Genomic DNA, 6,980 nt, shown 5'->3' with positions numbered 1-6,980 from the left:
CATGTTTAAAGCATACTTGCCATTCAACCTTTAATGTCACAGAACCAATAGTTGTCAAAGTTCTCAATTTCATGAGATTAGGTGCATAATAAATTCATATCACTCTTGTTGACTGTAGCTTTCCTATAGTTTGATAGTAAAGTCTCATAGTACTCATATTAGTCTACACTTATTCATGTCTTGTCTTTTTTCACAATGAGATTCTCTATGGTTATTTTACCATCAATAATGTGATGGTCTGGAAATTTACTCATCGTGCTCATCAATAACATGCTCTAGTGTTCGATATGGAGTTACTTGATTATACTGTAACTTGTTATCCTCTTTGTGGTTGGAGATTGGGTTAGCTTCTACAAAAAACCTTTGAGTAATTGGTTTGTCACATAAGGAAGGTATTCTAAAGTTATGATTTCTCATTTACAAGTCTTCTTGGCCATTATTCACGGGTAACATCAATGCTATCTCTAGGACATTGCTATTTTGGAAAGGGATTCCCGGAGTATCAGATTTCAGTGAACAAGTGAGAACCATGGGAGATTTGCCTTGTGAGTCTCTTTTCAATGAGTTTTAATTCTCAGCTTCTATTATTTTTATTTTTCAGCATTTTGATTTACTATGGTGCCTTCAAATTATGCAATTTTCTTTTCCTTGCTTTTCAATGTATGGAGGGACAAAATGGGTGAAAAGAGTGGTATTTTTTTCTGCATGAGATAGAAATGATTGAACGGGTCTAAGGACAAATAAGGTCGCATGGAAAGACAAAGAGATGTACAGGCCAAAGACAGTAATTGGAATGAAGAAAACATTGGTCTTTTCCCTAATCATTATTTAACCGTGAGTTCTTGTTTGAGTTATCTTTTTCTATGCTAGATTATCATCATATTCATTGTTTGAACTCACTTCATGTCTGTTGCTAATGTTTCTATGTTGTGATGTTGTCGAATGCTCGCTGCTAGGCTAGCATGTTGCTCTTGTTATTGGTGCAAGGGAGCTTCATTTTGAGTATCTTGGAAGGAGTCTTCTGGATTCATTTTGAGTTTCAGATAGCAAATATCGTTCGTATTCAGGTACGCATACTAAACTTGGGATGCATTTGGCAGTGCTTTCTACTTATTTTAGGTGTCAATTATATAACATCTAATGTCTGACAACCTTTGTTAATTTTTTTCACTTTCAAGGCTGCATGTTGCATTGGAATGAAGGATCATTGCTCTTTCTGGTGTTCCTGGTACTATTTCTCTTTTCTTCGAGTAGCACAGTGAACTGATGCGATTGTTGATCCTGTTCTGTTTTGGTTCTCTCTCTGATATGCTACTGGTATGCTTTCTTTATTGATGACAGGGGCTGTGTATTTTTTCCCATTGGATTCTTGCTATCTGATTTGCGAATGGGAGGGACCTCTTGTGCTCTTTGTGTGCTTTTTTCTTTTTTCTTTGTTGTGATGTATGTACCTTTCCTTGTATTATTGTTTGCTGGACTACTCATGAGAGTTTTGCTCTCATGCTCATTTCAATAAATCTTTTCTTTGTCGAAAAAACTTAGGCCTAGGAATAACAATAACAATCAACATCCCTCTATGGATTATATATACATATTGTTAGTTTTGTTTGGTGAATTGGAACTCTCACATGTGTTTTGACAATTGATAGAGTGCCTACTTAATAGTATCATCAATCTCTAAATGTTTATACTTGAATTTGGATCTAATTTACCATTTTTTTTAAATAGTGGCTGTTTGTTGAACTAGGTATAGCAGACAAACGTGCAATTTTTTTTAAAGGACATGTTATTCTACAGCGCTTCTTTTAAGAAAGCGCTATGGAATGCTAGGATGCCACAGCGCTTCTTTTAAAAATGCATACACGATACAACGCTTCTTTAAAGAAAGCATTATGGAATGCATACATACTACGGCGCATTTTAAGAAAAAGCGTTGTAGGATGTGTCATGTTCTACAGCGCTTTAAAAAAAAGCGTTGGACAGTACTATAGCGGTACAAGCTACAGCGCTTATGAGCGCTTCATAAACGCTGTAGAATTGTAAAAATAAGCGCTGTAAAATACAATTTCTGGCGTAGTGGTCAGGTGATTCTTTGACTGGCTTCACAATGATCTTCTCAATAAGCTTCATGTTGGAGAGGGTCTTGGCATTAATGGCTTCTCCAGTGGCCACAGTCAGATCATCCAAGCAGTTGGAATCCTTCAGGAAATTGACAAGCCCATTCTCAATGAAGATGTTTGAAAGCATTCTTCCAAAAGGAATGTACTTGATTGAAGCTTTGTCAGAGGTGGTTGTGGTTCTTGATTTCTTTACAGCATCCTTTAGATACTGAAAGAGGAAGTAGGGAAAACAGAGTTTGAACTTCATATCCATACAGTAGAGCATACACTTCTGGGTAGCATTCATGTAGTCTGGAGAACTGGAAGTGGGTCTTGGGTTGATGCACATCAGAAGTATCTTGTGCCAGACTTTCATTTTGGCAGAGATGTCTTTTGTCTTGCAATCAGACTTTGGAACCTTGTTGCCAAAGAGGTGAGGATTAACATACTTTTGAACCCACTAAATATGGTTGTCAACATTGGTGAAGCGTTTCCCTCTTTTGTTTTCCATTCTCAGAAGCTTGGCGATAGAGATTTCTGAGATAGCAATCTTCTGCCCCAGAATGTATGAAGTTATCTGAACATCATTGCAGGTGGTCTTTCTCCAAAATTCCTTGACCAGTTTCACATAAACCGGCCCAGAGAGACGGTTGAAGTAATTTTCCCAGCCTTGAGCGGCAACCTCAGCCTTCAAATTAACTCCATGTAACTCGAGGTTATCGAAATCACCCCTTGGTTCACAGAGAACTGTCAATTCTTCAAAAGTATGAACACATTCGACTGGAGCATCCTTCATTTGAGCAACTTTTTCCTTTTCTGGTTCAGGCTTTCTGGATTGAGCCTGAGAAGATGAAGATGATCCTCCAGCTTGAAGATGAGGAACAATCGGTCCATCAAAGGTTTCTTCCATACCATTGCTTTGACCCTCCTGAGAAAAGGAGTTGAGATATTCCAGAGTCGATGCTTGTTTGTGGTTGATTGAAGAATCCATAGACGATGATTGAGGTTTTGGGTGAAGAGGGATTATGAGGAGAAAGAGAGAGAGAGAAGAAAATCTTCAAGATTTTGAAAATAAGTGTGAATGAGTGAAGTGATGGAAACGTGTGTGAGATCGTCGGTAAATAGTGATTTTTCAAAAGTAACCGCTGAGTGGTTGAGAAATCAAAGGTAAAAGTGAACATCAACGGTTGAGAATTAAAGTGGTAATAATCAGCATTAAATACTAATAACACGCGGTGGAGAATCAAGTGGTATGTATCATTACAACAGAAATTCCCAAGAGGCCCAAGGAACAAGGTATCAGAATTAATCTGATACGCGTTTGATGACTTATCACAGAAGTAATACCAATGGGTATCAGCTTCTGAATACGTGACCTTCTGAGCTAGACAACTTCTGATAAAGAAGCATCATAGTCAGAGGTTCTGATCCATCTTCATATAACACAAAACTCCATATTCAGATTTTTCAGAATAAATTTATATCTATCCTCTGCTAAGGGCTTTGTGAAGATATCTGCCCATTGATGGTCAGTACCCACAAACTTCAGAAGAAGTATGCCCTTCTTAACATAATCTCTAATGAAGTGATACTTTACCTCAATGTGTTTGGCCCTTGAGTGTAAGATAGGATTCTTACTTAGAGAGATAGCAGCAGTGTTGTCACAATAAATTGGGATATTGCTCTTAAAGATCTGATAATCTTCTAGCTGATGTTTCATCCAGAGCATCTGAGTGCTACAAATAGCAGCTGATATATATTCTGCCCCTGCAGTAGATAGAGCAATTGTAGATTGCCTCTTGCTTGCCCAAGAGACTAAGTTGCTTCCTAGAAATTGAAAATTTGCAGAAGTGCTTTTCCTTTCAGTTCTGTCTCCAGCGTAATCAGCATCACAGTAACCTGAAAGCTTATACTCTAATGTCTTTTTATACATCAAGCCTAGGTTAGCAGAACCTTTCAGATATTTGAGAATTCTCTTAACACCAGTTAAGTGGGTTTCTCTAGGATCTGATTGGAAACGAGCACATAAATGAACACTGAAAAGAATATCTGGCCTAGATGCAGTCAGATAGAGAAGAGAGCCTATCATACCACGATAGAGCTTCTGACAAACCTTTGAGCTTGTGTCTTCTACTTCCAGAATGCACGTAGGATGCATTGGAGTCTTAGCAGGAGTACATTTTAATATGTTGAACTTCTTCAGGAGTTCTTTGGTATATTTACTATATTTACTTTGGTGAATGTACGTTGCTTCTGGTTGTTGATCTACTTGAATCCCCATAAAGTACTTGAGTTCTCCCATCATACTCATTTCAAATTCAGCCTGCATTAGCTTAGAAAATTCCTTGCATAAAGAGGGATTAGCAGAGCCAAATATGATATCATCAACATAAATTTGAACTATAAGAATATCATTTTTATAAGTTTTGAAAAAGAGAGTTGTATCCACTTTACCCCTTAAGAACCCATTTTCCAGAAGGAAAGTACTAAGTCTCTCATACCATGCTCTTGGAGCTTGCTTTAGACCATAGAGAGATTTCTTTAGCTTGAAGATATCCTCGGGATGTTGAGCATCTTCAAACCCAGGGGGTTGATGAACGTACACTTCTTCAGAGATGTAACCGTTGAGGAAAGCACTTTTGACATCCATTTGATGAAGAATAATGTTGTGATTCACAGAGAATGAAATCAGCAACCTTATAGCTTCTAACCTTTCTACAGGAGGAAAGGTTTCAGTGTAATCAATGCCTTCTTGTTGACTGTAGCCTTGTGCAACAAGCCTAGCTTTGTTTCTAACTACTTCTCCCTTCTTGTTGAGTTTGTTTCTGAAAACCCACTTGGTTCCAATGACGTGTGTATCCTTAGGTGACTTGACAAGATTCCAAACATCATTCTTGGTGAATTGATTCAGTTCTTCTTCCATAGCCAGAACCGAATCTTTGTCTCGAAGAGCTTGATCAATTGAGGTTGGCTCAATCAGAGAAGCTAAGTCCTTTAAGCTTAGAAGAGCCTCTTCAGAAGGTTTGAAGGCGGATCTAGTTCTGACTGGTTCATCTTTGTCTCCCAGAATCAATTCTTCAGGGTGAGAAGCTATCACTCTACTCCTTTTCTGACGTGAAGGTTCAGAAGTTGTGGCAGCTTCTTCTGATGCATTTGCTTCTGGATTAGCATGCTCTTTATCTTTGTCTTCTTCTGAAATGGTTATGCTCATATCTGCAAACTTTTCAGCTAGCTTTGACTTGTCAGAGTCAAGCTTGTCATCAAATCTAACATGTATGTATTCATCAATAGTTCTAGATTCAATATTGTAAACTCTAAAACCTTTAGAATGTTCAGAATATCCTAGCAAATAACATTTCACATACTTAAGAATCAAACTTATGCAATCTATCTTTAGTATTTAACATATAACACACGCAACCAAAAGGATGAAAGTAGGAGATGTTGGGATTTATATTCTTCCACAATTCATAAGGAGTTTTATTCAGAATTGGTCTTATGGAGATCATGTTCTGAATATAGCACGTTGTGTTTACTGCCTCAGCCCAGAAGTGCTTTGCCATATTAGTTTCTTGAATCATGGTTCTAGCCATCTCTTGGAGAGTTCTGTTCTTTCTTTCTTCAACGCCATTCTGCTGAGGAGTTCTAGGACAAGAGAAATCATGAGATAACTCATAGGTATCAAAGATTTTCTCAAACTCCTCATTCTCAAACTCTCCACCATGATCACTTCTCACGTAGACAATTCTACTGGATTTCTCATTCTGCACTTGGGCAACAAAAGTAGAGAACACAGAATGCAACTCATCCTTGTGTCTTAAGAATTTTACCCATGTCCAACGGCTATAGTCGTCAACGATGACCATCCCATATTTCTTGCCACCTATAGACTCAGTTTTCACCGGTCCAAATAGGTCAATATGCAGAAGTTCCAACAGCCTTGTGGTGGAAACAACATTCTTTGCCTTGAAAGGGACTTTTGTAAATTTTCCTTTCTGACATGCTTCACAAAGAGCATCTGAAGAATACTTCAGAGTGGGTAAGCCCCTGACAAGGTCAAGCTTACTTAGCTGAGAAATCTTTCTCATACTAGCATGCCCTAACCGTATATGCCATTCCCATTTCTCTTCATTAACAGAAAGAAGACACTTTACTTTCTGAGTTTCCAACTCAGATAATCTGATCTTATATATGTTGTTCCGCTTCTTGCTATTAAACAAAACAGAGCCATCAATCTGACTTACAGCCCTGCAAGACTTTTGATTGAAAATAATGGCATAACCCTTGTCAGCTAATTGACTTATTGACAATAAATTATGCATTAAATCGTCCACTAATAGAACATTATCAATGCATAGACTCTTACTGACACCTATGGTTCCAGAACCAACAATCTTACACTTCTCGTTGCCTCAGAAACCAACTTCACCTCCAGGTCTAAGTTTCAGGTCTTGGAACAAACGCTTTTCTCTCGTCATGTGACGCGAGCATCCACTGTCCAGATATCATGATTGGAGTCTCAGTGGAGCTATCAAGGATATCTGCAACATATATGATCTTTTCCTTAGGTACCCACATTCTGGGTCCTTTCTTGTTAGTTACCCCAGAAGTTCTGACAACTTTGGGTCTTTCAACAGGATAATGCAAAGGAATTTGAGCATGATATCTTGACATAGAAAATGTTCCTTTTTTAATGGGTAAAGCAACTTTAGAAGGTACGGGTTCCGGTATAGTGGTGCCAGAAGGAACAAAATGTTCATACAGAGATTTAGGTTTAAGCATAGGAGGCTCATTTATACTGGATCAAGAATAGCCAATACCATTCATTCCATTTCTGCTAACGCCATAGATCATTGAAGCCATTAGACTTCTATCTACACT

Source organism: Lotus japonicus, chromosome 3, assembly GCF_012489685.1.
Source record: "Lotus japonicus ecotype B-129 chromosome 3, LjGifu_v1.2".
Lineage (NCBI taxonomy): Eukaryota > Viridiplantae > Streptophyta > Magnoliopsida > Fabales > Fabaceae > Lotus > Lotus japonicus.
Note: the sequence above shows the minus strand (reverse complement) of the source record.